Raw genomic sequence first — 13,493 nt, 5'->3', positions numbered from 1 at the left:
GATGATGAAAGTGTCAGCGGCGAAGACAGTTATCTAAGAGGCACAGGAGGAGGCCGAAAACAGTGGGAGAAGGAGAAGAAATAAGGGAAAGACATGGGGGGGGGGGGGGAAGAAGAACTGTGCGGCTGAGGTAAGAGTGTGAGGGTGGGAGGAAAGAGAGGAACAGCAGGAGGTATAAACACTTAGAATGTGAAGCAGGCATCTGGCAGGAGAGGACGGGGGGGGGGGGGGGGGGGGGGGGGGGGGGGGGGGGGGGGAGATGTGAGACTTAAGGAGAGGTGACAGAGTTAGAGAGTGGGTGAAGGAGACAACAGCAGACAGAGTGATGGAGGATGAGACGCAGGGAGGGAATGATGCAGGGAGGCAGGAGCAGGAAGTACGGCCGGAGACGATGAGCAGAGACAAAGAGGCAGAACTGATCGTAATGGAGAACGTGTAAATCAACGTGTTTATCCTCACGTCCTCCTGCATGAAGTTCTTATTTATTTGTGCTGGCGAGAGTGATGGGCTTCCCCTGCTGGAGAGCGGGAGGGAGGGAGGGAGGGAGGAAGAGTGAAAACTGACAAATCTTGTCAACTCCTTGTCCTCCCACATAATCTGCTGACAGGCTTTTCTGTCCAGTGAGAGAAATCAATTCAGTTCAGAATTTCAATTCCATCGCTCGTCTGCAGACTTTCATGAGCTCCGGAAGGAGGGAGCTGAGAAACGAGAGTTGAGTAAAAAACAATTCAGCAGAGTATATATATAATTCACATTTTCCTTGCAGAATTAATTCAATTAGTCCTTTGCACACATGCACAGTAAAGAAAGTTCTGGCAGTGGAGACAGCTGCTCCACACGTCATATTCTAACAAGCCCTCAGGAGAACCTAGGTCACAAAGACGCCTCCTGCAGGTTCTGCTCAATCCAAGTTCAACTTTGTTATGTGAACTTTAGTCATTTGTCAGAAATTATCTAAAAATCTAATCTTTTTACCTTTTTTCTGAACCACCATGACCTGTTTTCATTAATTACACCTCTGTGCGTTTGTCTGGTTTGTTTTTTAAGCAACAATACACAGAAACCACTGAACAGATTTCCATGAACTTCAGTGGAGGGATGAAGAATGTGTCAGATCTGGATCAGGGAGCAGATGTAGGAATTTATTCGTCACTTTCTTTAACATTGTGAGATGGGACATTTTCACTCTTTTTAGGGAGTAATCCATGGATCTGGATGAATAATAATCAGAATATAACTGATATGTATGAGTTTGTGAAGTTTGGTGCAGATCCAAGTAAAAATCTGGATCTAGTGCATTTCAAAGTGGTTTCATAAGCAGACTGAGGCGGAGGCGTGTGTTCTACTAGTCGTGTTGTTGTGTGTGTTTTGTGTTGCCCTCCTGGTCAAACCTCTTATAGATTTTCATCTGAGTGGAACTTTTTCTTGATTGAACAGACAAACAGAGGAATAGAAACATCACAAGTGAGTGCAGATGTTACACACACATGACATATTGTTATTGTTGTACAAAGCCTCTATGTTGGAGTCATGCAGTGATAATTACCACCTGCTTGTTTGCTTACATCCACCAGCTCCGTGACTACTTTCAACCAAACACAAATGATTCTCTGTAATGATGATAAATACCGTGGCAACCCTCCTCCCGATGTATTTGTCAATAACTACCATGGCAACAAGATGCCGGGAGTTTTAACGTCTTGAGGATTGACATAAATGCTACAATCAGCCCCAGTCTCTGAGGACACACTGAGTATTGTGGATTGAGGATAACCAGATAAACACACACACACACACACACACACACACACACACACACACACACACACACACACACACACACAGGCTTCGGCAGGCTCATAAAAACAGAATAAACCCTGATGGATCGGGGAATCAGCAGCAGAAGGCGGATGAACAGGGCGAGGTTGTGAAAGGAAGAAGATGAGGACAAGAATGACAAGAAGCTCTTTTGTTTGTTATTTTGTTTTCTCAGTCCTGCTCTCTCTCTCTCTCTCTCTCTCTCTCTCTCTCTCTCTCTCTCTCTCTCTCTCTCTCTCTCTCCCACCCCCCCCCCCTTTCTATTTCCCCTGCCATTACGTGAACACGGAGAATGTGCAATAACACAGACACACAAAGCTGAAGGCAGCAGCCACCTGCACTTAAACCATTGTTCTCTCGCCCTCCTCCTCCCTCCGTGTGGTTTTAATTTTCCAAACGCTCAGGATTTAATTAGTAAGGGAAGCAGATTGAGAGCATTCCTGAGAATATCAAACACTGCTCCTGAGGAAGGCTCCGTCGTCTCCCTCTCAACAATATAATGCACAATCAAAGCCGTTCTCTCGTCGTGCTACAACATCACACACAGATTTTGAATCTTCAAATAAAAGTATTAGTATTGTAAAATAACATATCAGTGCTGAAATGATTTGTTCAAAGTGAATACATGCAGAGATATTTGTGCAGGTATTTAAAGTGTCGCTCATGAAAAGCTGTAATTTCTCCGGTGTGACTCCTCATGCTGCTCTGACACTGTCTAATCTAGATTATGTAAAACCTGGCGCTCATAACAGACTACAAACTACAGACTGCTTGATGTGATGAAATCCCTAATGCATCAAACGCTTGGAAGGGATGGATATATTATATATTTATCAAGGTATTCATATTTTTCACATTTAAAACCAAAGTTATACAACTTGAACATGGGAGAGTTGAGTCGTGTTCCTGTCCTCCCCCCAGAATGACCCCCTCCCCCAAATAGTGGGCCATGATTACATTTTTGTACGGTCAGACTTCCATGAAACTAAAATTATACAAACACATTTATAAATACATTGAAGTGAAAACACAAGCGACAAAGCAGAGACAAATAATGATAACATTGATAAATAAACCAAGGGAAGACACAAAGAAAATAAAATGATGTTGGTAGCTGCCATGTCTTCTAAAAAGGAAATAGATGCTGGGTTACCCCTGATGGTTTATCTAATTATTTCTAGGTGGATATAAGACCCCTTCTGATCCAGTGGCCATATGTTGGAGGGAGAGCATCCTTCCATTGAACAAATGTCCAGCAGGGAGCAAAAGGCCATTAAATTCACATGATGTAAGAGCATCCACTGGAGCCACACCAAACAATGCATTTAGACAGATCTACTGTTTTCATACTCTCGAGAGCATCTTAAAAATAGATTTCCAGATTCAATGCAGCTTGGGACATGACCAAAACATCTGTAGAAGTGCGGCAGGAGTCTGCTGGCGTCGACCACGTCGGGTAAACATCTGGCTAACCCCAACTCGTACCATTCTGACCCAGGAGATGTGTGTGAGGCACTTTATCAATTAACTCCACTTTAAGGACAGTCTCAGTGTTATGTGCTCTGAGGCTTGAGCGGCCCGGATCTAAATTGGCGTTTTGCACTTGGAGATACTTGGAGCTGCCACACCGGCTTTTGAATTTAAATCTATATCGTCTTTCTTTGTTTATTCCACCCTCTCCGCATTATCTGTGAATATCTGGGTGTCCGTATCAGATGTGCAACAGCGGTAACATCTGCAAAGTTCATGATAGAGTTGGTCACAGTAGTCTGACGCAGTGCTGAACCTGGCACTCAAGACTGAGAGGATTCAAATTGAACATCGCCCTGTGTCCACTGACTACATATTCATGATCATTCATGACTTTCAGAGCAGTGGATGAAACGCAATCTATTCTTTTCCTCTATGGTCCGTTTGCCTTCTGCAACCAGGCGATCCAACCCCCCCCCCCCCCCCGGTCTCCTGGTCACAGTGCTGGATTAAGATGCACTGGAACAGTTTCTTCAGTTATACATTAAGTCTGACTTCTAGTCAAGGCAAGACTGAGAAGTTTTGAGAAATGTAATTTAACTAAACCAGCTCTACAATAAATTATAATGTACTGACAGGTACTATTTCATTTAGATTGAATACCTTTAATACTTCAAGTCCATTTTCATGCTAATACTTCTATACTTTTACTTAAAAACATTTTATTACATATATTTATTTCGTTATTGCTGCCTTCATATAAAACAGCTCTGATGCATATTCTTTATAATAACAGTGTCAAATTACGATGTGAAAGGATTTTGCTCTGCAAGAACCTGCAGAGAAAAGCAGAAAGGAAGTGAAACCCCAGCGAGCACCTGTCAACACTGAGCAGCAGAGACTCTAAGTGCTGAACACGGTGGAACATTTAGCAGCTCATGATACTTATTTATTTATCAGATATTTCCCTCTGGAGTCCATAAAGGGGAGGTAAAGAAGAGTTTATGCATTCGACCAGAAACATGACTTTTGTTAATAAGCTTGTCCTATTGGGGGTATAATGCAAATATTCACCAAGGTAAATCTAAAATATTTTTTATGAAATCCAGGAAGAAACATAAATAATAACTGCAAGGACGATAAAGCCTTGACATGTTTACAAAGTATATGTGAAATAAATGTCAATTTATTTACAAATCTATCATTTGGATGAAAAAATGAATAATTTACATAAAAACAGAATTTTACAGCCAGGTTTCTGCAAAAATCACCCCGATTTTTTTTTTTACTTATGATACCGCCTCAAGTAGACAGTAACATTTTTTAAATATTTATAATGAATCTATATTTAATATAATATCTTTTGATGAAAAACTAAATCAGTACTTAATACACTGAGTATCAGAGCAAAATATAGTAAATAAATAAATAAGAGTGTTTATGTGTTTACAACTTCACTGAGGACCCTGTGTTGATAGCTTTGCTCAGTATTACGTTGGTAAATGTATTATCTTCATGTACTGACCATAGACTCTATATAAAGTAGCTCAGTAAAGGTAACACAAGCCACATCCTCCATGTTAGTGGATGGGACATGGACCAAACTATAAAATACACAACATAATACATTTTTCTCAAAGATGGTTTCTGTCCTTTGTCTTGTCTCTCAACATGTTGGTTCCTGTGACTTTGGTTATTTCACGGTAAAAAAAACGGGGCGGGGCTTAATTATTGAAAGCTGAGACCGACTCGTGATTGGTCGAGCATGAGCACCCACGGCTCCGTGCCCTGATCGCCACTGCGCAGACTCTGCCTCCAAACGCGCAGGATGCTGACGTGCGTTACCGCGATTTTTCCACGTGTGGACGGCACGAGGACGTGGAGACGTGTCCGACACAGAGAACTGCGTCACACCTCAGATCCAGGTGAGTCTCGGGTGTAAAACAACAATGCATCTGATTCCTCACTGTTAAATATCAACTGGATTCTTTATAAAGTTACACACCCACCGCCCTGCTCACGTGTTTGCATGTGGTTGTGCGTGATGTGTCGACCTTGATGAACACATCTGTGACTGAGCCCTGTTTTGTCATGTGCTTTGATTTTCTGGCAGAATTAGGACATCAATTATCTGCAACTCCTCAACTGACAGCGACACTTTTCATTCAGTCAGTCGGTGAAATAAACTCAAGCTGTCACCTCTCGCAGTTTATCAAGATATTCATTATGAAAGTTATGTAATTGATCAGCCTCCGGTGTAAACACATTAATTGTTGGAGCAGGAAGTTCTTGGAGTGACAAGTCACGTGGTTTACTGCGACTTATCCAACACACCCTTTGAGCTGAAGTGCTGAATATAACAGGCTGAGCCATGATTGTCCTGCTCTGCTGTTGCTGCTGCTTTTTGCAAACTGATGCAGTCATGGACATGTGTATGGATTATGAGGAAATAGGCCTGTGGGCACAGACAAAACCCCCCACAGACACAAAATGTCTCCCTCCTGGTTGTGTGGAGTCTCTTCGCGGTTGTTTTGTTTCCCTTTGTGGTCGTTTCTATGTTTTCTCCCTTTTTTATAAATAGTTTTTTATTAGAAGTTTTTCCTCCAGAGGATGACGAACCTTGTTAAGCCCTCAACACATTGAGGCATATTGTGATTTGTCAATTTTGGGCTACAAGATTCCATCCTTTTGTTGTTGTTTTCCATCTTTTATCTGAGCTCTGTGACGTCCAAACAAGACATGTTAACAGTCCCCTCATACAGAGGCTTAGGCCCAGCCAGGAGCCCCCTGACCTCTGTGGGCCTGTGTGGTTGAAGCCCCTTCAGTAATCCAGAGTAACCTTTCATAAGGAGATTCACCTGCCAGCAGCCCCATCATGTTGCTTTGTGGAATAAAAGTAAGAACCCTCTGTAGGACCGCTCCCTGCTGCTGCGACTCGCCTTGCTGGACGCTGGTAATATCTGCAATTAGCATCGAGATGAAAGCTTTGTTTCCTGCTGTCGCCAAGCGTGAATGTTTACTCTCTGCTGAGTCACTCGCTGCTGCTCTTTCACGGTAAATACCCTTGTTTGTTTAAATATGCACGTCGTGAGTGGACGTCGTGGGATCTCGGCTCAGTCTGTTTGTGAGCTTAGCAACATGGCTGCCAGTGCTGCTGGCTGTTTAGTTTTTAGTCCCAGAACTGCGTTGCATGTTGATGTTATTTGTACATTTCAACTGATACAATATTATCCAGCACTTTGAGCCACTTACAGACGTGGCTGTAAGTGTATGTGTGTCTGTGGCTCTTTGACGTTATCTCTGATGAGAACATTTCCAGGACGTGTCATCTCTGCTGCACGTAGAGCGGATCATCCACTAATCGAAAGGTTGAGAGTTTGATCCTCAGGTTCACATGTCAAAGTGTCTCTGAGCAGGACACTGAATCTTAATGGCTGGCCATGTTTAGGTTGGTGTTTTGCATTGTGGCTTGAATCTCATCAGTTTGTTTGCATGAATGAAAGTCAAGTGCTCTGGATGAAGGATATATCTGTTATTATGTCGATTATATATACACAGTCCTTTCATGAGGTAATTTGACGTCAGTGGGATGGATGACATGACTGCTCTCTATCTCTATAACCGCCTGGTGACATGTAGCAATAAAGGTTCAGCCTCCTTCATGTTGGTTAATGGGACAAACTAAAAAGTTACACGTTAAATATTTTTTTCTAAAATAGTGTGAAACAGCTGAGATTGACTCATGATTGGTTGAATACCTGTATCAGTGGAACCTTTATACCGTGACTCCATCCTCTAATCGCCACTCTGCAGACTCTGGCTGCATATGCACAAGATAGCAGCTTTCGTGTCTGGGATATTTTTGGGCTTTATTTCTGGATATCAGGAGGAAATGAAGAGACATCTTTATTTAGAGTAAAACATTTTTTAAAGCCATTTAAATTTCTTAATTACTGCTTCATAAACCAGTTTAGGTTGGGCTGTAGTGTTCATCTGTTATGTCTGATGTGTTTGCTGGAGTACTGCGATGCTTGTTGGTTTACACTTGTTTTACAACACTACATATAGTTGCTGTTGTTTTAACAGTTTCCTATTGGCTGAGAACAACCTTGAGTCTCTTCAGTTTTCGGGATGTAAACATGACTGTTGACTTCAACAATCAGTTTATTTCTCTGTATGACTTCACGGTGAACCCAAGATTATTTCCGTCACATTAACACAGACTTCATATTTACCCCAGCACAGCAGGATAATACGACATCTTACCCTTTTTTGTTCTGAATGACACATCCGAACTGCCTCTATAGTTGGTGCAGTTGCTATGGCTGCAGTCATCCACGTTAAGCTTGTCTCCATCTGCTGATGATCACCTATCGCTTATCACCGTCTGATCCAAGCGATGGGTTATTGATTTTCTTATAAGTTCATCCAAAGTAAATAATTCCTGAATGTGCAGTGAATGTGTCTTAGCCCGCTGCGGCCTATCAGGGGAATTTATCCTTTTTTTGGGATGAAGATTTATCTGTATCAGAGCACTGAATATTCCATTCCCTGCGCTGGTTGAAGGTGCACTTTTTGGGGATTAGCGACACGGCAGCCGCATGATATCAGTCGCCGGGCTCTGTATCTGCTGTGATGTGGTTTCGGTTGGAAGTTTATCACCACGGTGGCATCTCTGCTGAGCTAAGCTCGGTGTAAGATCGCTGAAAGTGATGAGATCAGAGCGTAGACGACAAACATCAGCTCTGTGCTTGTTCTGTATTTACATGAATCTGGTCTGTGTGAGTTGGTCTGTGTACGTTGTGTTTAATTTAATTTCATACAATTTGAAGTTACAGTCACATTTTTGAAAGTCTGTGCCATCAATCGGCTCTTTTCTAATGTAAGGAAGTTATCGATCTAAAAAGAGGAAGAAATATGACGGTTAAAACGCATCATTTCTCAGAGAAAGAATTTGCAAAACTCCTTTTTTCATCCTGCACTTCTAAAACTTAGACATTACACTCATACTTCCTGCTCTTTAGTCCCATGTGACATAAAGTAGTCAACCCTATCTAGCCTTTCTCATACCCTTAAATTGAATGAATAAGAAAATATAAGAAAAACCTCAGACTTCTCAATCTTAGTGAGTAGAGAAGATGGGAAAAATTCCCTGGAACTGAAGTAACCTAAGAAAAATGACTTGGTTCTTCACTGCACACCTGTGGAGTAAATTGATAGTGATGCGAGTTTAAAAGGTTGGGACGTTGTGATGAGATCAAAAACTAAGACTTACTTTTTAAGTCAATGCAAGGGGAGATGAACTTAAGCATCTTAAAGACTAAACGACTCCCTGCAGAAAAAAGACTCCAATAATGAAAAAGAAATGACTTGTGGTGTGTGAAATAAGTTGGGACAGCATCTCGATGACAGGTAAAGGACTAAATGTGAGATGCTGTCTCCTCCAGGAATGGTTTCAAACCACCCAGCACAGCAGCGCTCTCAGAAATAATAGATAGGACCCCATTAGTGGGTGAGGCTGGGTGATGTTCCCAACTTTTTTTAAAAGGAAAAAAAGTAGGAAAAAATACCGAAAGTCTTTTTTTATACTCTTCAGTGAAGGTTTTTAGTGGGAGGAGCAAAGAGTACATGGCATCACACACAGTATAGTAATTGATTGTGAGTCAGTCTGTCAGTTTGCCCGTGAGCGCCATCTTGAGGTCAACTTTCAGGGATTTGAAATGTCTTGACATTTTTTGGGATGTAAAGACCTTCATGATTTGTGATAATGTTGCTGAACGCTCAACTTCTCCTGCTGCAGTACCATCGGGTCAAAGTATTGATCTGTTCAACACTAAGGTCCATGATTAGTGAACTAGAACATACACTGTGGGATTCTAGAAATGCTGTTAGAATCCAAATCGAGTAAATCGTCTGCGATGTGAAACCAAAGCTCAGGATTTATGTGCTCACTCTCTACAGTCTAATCATCAAGTCATGACCTGCTCACACTGTACGTTCCAGTCTGGCTATTGTCAAAGTTCTTTTGCTTTCTTGTTGCAAACAGGAGGGGAAACGTGCTGCCCTGATAATTTTTTCTGTGGCAAAACAGGCAAGAAAAAAGCATCTCGGCCACCCTGACCTCTTTGGTTTCTGTCCATATGACTTGTTGTTTCACCATGTCCTGGTTTAACTTTGAATTGGACGGCCACACACATGTGAATCTCGCTGGTCAAAGTTCTCCAAAGTTGAAGTCCACACGAAGCCACGTCCTGATTTACTTTGCCACAGGATGCAAATATTTTACGTTGAACGGGAGGCGGAGGTTCGTCACTGATATATGCTCGGCTTTACTTTTAAAAGTTGATATTACCTTCAGCCTCAGCTGTACTTTGGGCTTGAAAGTTAGTAACACACTAAACTGAGATAGTAGACGTGATTGTCTAAACATCAGCATGTTACTGTTGTGAACATATGGCTGACACCCTGTTTAAATGCAGTATAGATACCCATTTATAATGTTTCTCTCCTAGAAACACTCTCTGAGCTCTGCCCCTGTTCACTCACGGATCGTCAGTTATTCTGCTCTCAGATGGGAACCGGCAACGTGACGATAATGTCTGACGACTGTCTTCACTTCAGAAGTGTGTGAATTAATCAAGACATCTGTTTGCAGACTGTTTGGTTGAGGGAACGGTGCATTAAAAATGTAGGTAGAAACACAAATATTGTTTCTAAGACAACAACGGGCCCGTGTGTACAGTGCTGACACACAGACTTCACTTACTCAAAACATTAATCCGGGATGATGAAACGTTTAATAAAGCTGCAGCAAGACTCTAAAACCGATATGAACACACGCTCACAAACAGATGATGAAGGTATCATTTGCACATTCAAATGTCACTTATCAGACTTCCCTGTGCAAGACTCGGCAGCTAAAAGGTTGAAAATGCCTCACACTGTGTGACTGTTCCCCTTTTTGTTCATTTGCACATGTTACCCTTTCAGACTGCGGCATTCGGACTTGTCAAGTGACAATAACATGTATACATGTGGAACAAAGGAACCTCTCAGGGTGGTGGGTCAGACCAAGATGTCAGGAAATGTAAAAACACTGAGTGAGTTTTGATCTGACGCAGACGGAGTCCAGCAGGGCGGAGGCCGGCGGTTTCATGGCTGCACGTCCTCACCGGCTCCGTTGCTGCTTCACATTTTGACCTTTTTTTTCTCTAATTAGAATCAGATATCAGTCCATAATGAGTTTGATGTAGCCTGATGGAGGTACTGTGAGCCATGTGAGCTGGTGCATGATGGATGCCGTGCGCTTGAACGATGATGGGAGCCAAAGATAAAATCAGGCAGTGGGAATATTCTGCCGGCGCTGTGCATGAATTTGGTGGAAACGTCGTACATTTGCATTTCGCCGAAGATTTCCCTCTCTTTTTTTTTCTCTCCTTAGGTTTCCACTTGTTTCACAGAATTTCCTCCTGCGCTTCATTTCTTTCTTTTCACTCTCTTCGCTTCTTTTGCCGAGTCTCAACTCTACGGGGATTCGCACAGAGAAATCAATTTTGCCTGGCCTCTTTGCCTTCGGAAGGAACACAGGCGTGTATAAATATTCACATGCGGCTATTTCAGATCCTCAGCTTAGGGACTGAACTAGTGGATGAGCTGTTCGTCTTTTTGATCATGAAGCCTGCATACATGCATCTCTGTGGATGAAGACTTCTTCTTCGCCTCTATCTTGTTTCCCTCCCTCAATGTCGTCCTTCTTGAACTTCTTGCTTTCCTGTGATTGTCCTTAACTTCTGTCGTCTTTCTCTTATATTTTGAATTCCTTCTCTTTTGCCTTTCTCTCAACTCTTCCATTTTTATCCCGTTCCCTTCTTCTTTCCCTTTTGTTTCCCCCCTCGTCACATTCATTCATTCTTATTCATTCTTCCCCAACATTTCCCTCATATCTGTCGTATTCCTGCAGTTCTTTCCTTCCTGAATTCCTCCCTACGTGTTTTTCTTTCTTTGCTCTGAACTTTCTGAACTTTCTTTGCTGCTTGCTACCTTTCTAATGTTGTTCTGTCTTCATCCCTCTTCTTCCTTAATGAGATGCTCCCTGGCTTTATCATTCTCTTCATTGCTGCATCTTTAATCTTGCTTTTTTTTGTATTGCTTTTCTTCTTTTCCTCATTAGTTTGCTCCTTTTTGTTTGTTTCTTCTATCCCTTTATTCACTAATCTTTGCTCCCTCAGCCTCCTGAGTCACTTCAGCGTTCTCTTATATATGTGTACCTTTATTTTAGGCCCCTCCATAATTAATGTGCCTTTACCAATGGGATTTCTTTCTCAGAGGCAGACTGACATTTTGTAAATCTCCCTGATCTAACGGAAGCAGACGCTCTGTGCTCTAATTTAAATTCTGATTGTTGCTGCAGAGTGTCTGTAGATGGATGAACACATGCAAACTGCCGCCCGAGACCTGTTTGGGACACACGTGATTGACTGAACATCGGAGCTGATGCTGCAGCAGCCACCCGTACTATTCTGACTCCCTCTCCTCTGGCTGCTGGTCTGCTCGGTGCTGATAACTACTTCATGGATTTCTTTTGCAGATATCTCCACCCGTCTGCCTTTATTTCCTCGTGCTTTACTCTTTCTCTCTCTCTCTCTCTCTCTCTCTCTCTCTCTTTTTGTCTTCCTCCCTCCCAATTGTCAGCTTTGTTTTACAAACAGAGCAGTGATACTGTCTCTCTGAGGCACACCTCTCCTGCTGCCCGGGCCGGCTGTCAGGCTGGATCTGACGTGACAGTGGGCACACTCGCTGCACCGGTGGAAATGCACGTTTAGTACACAAACACACAAAGGCACAGTCGGGGCCACACAAACACGTACACATGACTGTGTGCGCCGTGCAAAAAAACAAAGGGGACTTAGCACATGCTTGGGCTCTATTTGACCTCACCTTGACCTAACACAAGACACCTCCCTTGCAGCCTCACGGCTAATACGGCCTGACAGGAGCACGTATTTGTGCGTTTGTGTGTTCGTGCTTGCGCTTGCAGTCGTTCTGATGCATATTTAATACGAGACTGCTGAGTGTATGACTGAAACTAGGACATGAAGGAGGCCAAAATATATCCTGGTTAAATGCGGGTATATTTCTCTCCCTGCAGCAGATGAATGTACCAACTTATTCCATTACCTTCTTTCCCCACTTTTTAACCATTTTTCTTTCCTTTCTTCGCCTTATCATTCAGCCTCAGGGCTCATTCTGGAGGTCTGTGTATTAGCCACACACAGACACTTGCGCACGGCCACAGATGTGTGCCTATACGCTAACAAAAGGCAGGCAAACAAACACAGACCACCTCAGCCATTTGAGGACACTTTCCATTTAATGTTATTTATAAACAGCTTTTGAGTCTGGCATTGTTTGATAACCACATACAAAACATTTGGGTTGCACAAAGGAAGAGTGCAGAGGAAAAGAATAAGGAGATTGAGGCGTGGGGTGGGGAGGCAACGAGGGTGGGTGCTGAGAATGGAGAGAGAGGAGAGAGAGTAAGCAGAGAGAAAGGGAGGTGAGGAAAAGGGGGAGGGGAATACAGAGGAGTGGATAGAGTGATAGAAAAGAGGAGGAGCAGGAGACGGCAGTGCAGTGTATCATTTATCTTGAATGAGTCAGCGAAACAAAACCAACAAATAAGTGACGGAATGAAAACAAATTCTAATGATGATAATCGTATTAAATAAAAAATAAACTCTCCGCCTCCAGCTCCCTGTTTATTTATTTAGGGAACTATCGAGACACAACAGAGTCAGTTTCTCTTCTTTCATTTTTTTTTTTACAATTTTTTTTACAATTTTTTTTCTTTTTACAAAAAAAAAGTCATCCTCACGAGAATAAACAGACACAATTTACATCACCTCTGGGTTCACAGCAGCACAAACGAGTTCACCAGTAGGGGGCGCTTATCCTGCATGTCAGCAGAGTGACACCAGTAGAAGGCTTCTGTTTGTCCCCCAACATTTAGATAGATAGACATGAAAAGACGGGGGGGGGATCCGCAGGAAGCGCACACAAATGTGGCCCCTGCTCTCTGATTCCTGTCCAAATGCGTTATCTTTAGGTCGCCAGCAAACCGAAACGATAATCTTTTGTGCTTTCTGTCAGCAGGTTGTGTTTTTAGCCTTTGAGCTCGGTCAGGACGGCTCGTTTTTAATATAGAA

Source organism: Hippoglossus hippoglossus, chromosome 14 (genome assembly GCF_009819705.1).
Source record: "Hippoglossus hippoglossus isolate fHipHip1 chromosome 14, fHipHip1.pri, whole genome shotgun sequence".
NCBI classification, from domain to species: Eukaryota; Metazoa; Chordata; class Actinopteri; order Pleuronectiformes; family Pleuronectidae; genus Hippoglossus; species Hippoglossus hippoglossus.
The sequence above is the reverse complement of the archived record's forward strand: the minus strand, read 5'-3'. Positions refer to the sequence as shown.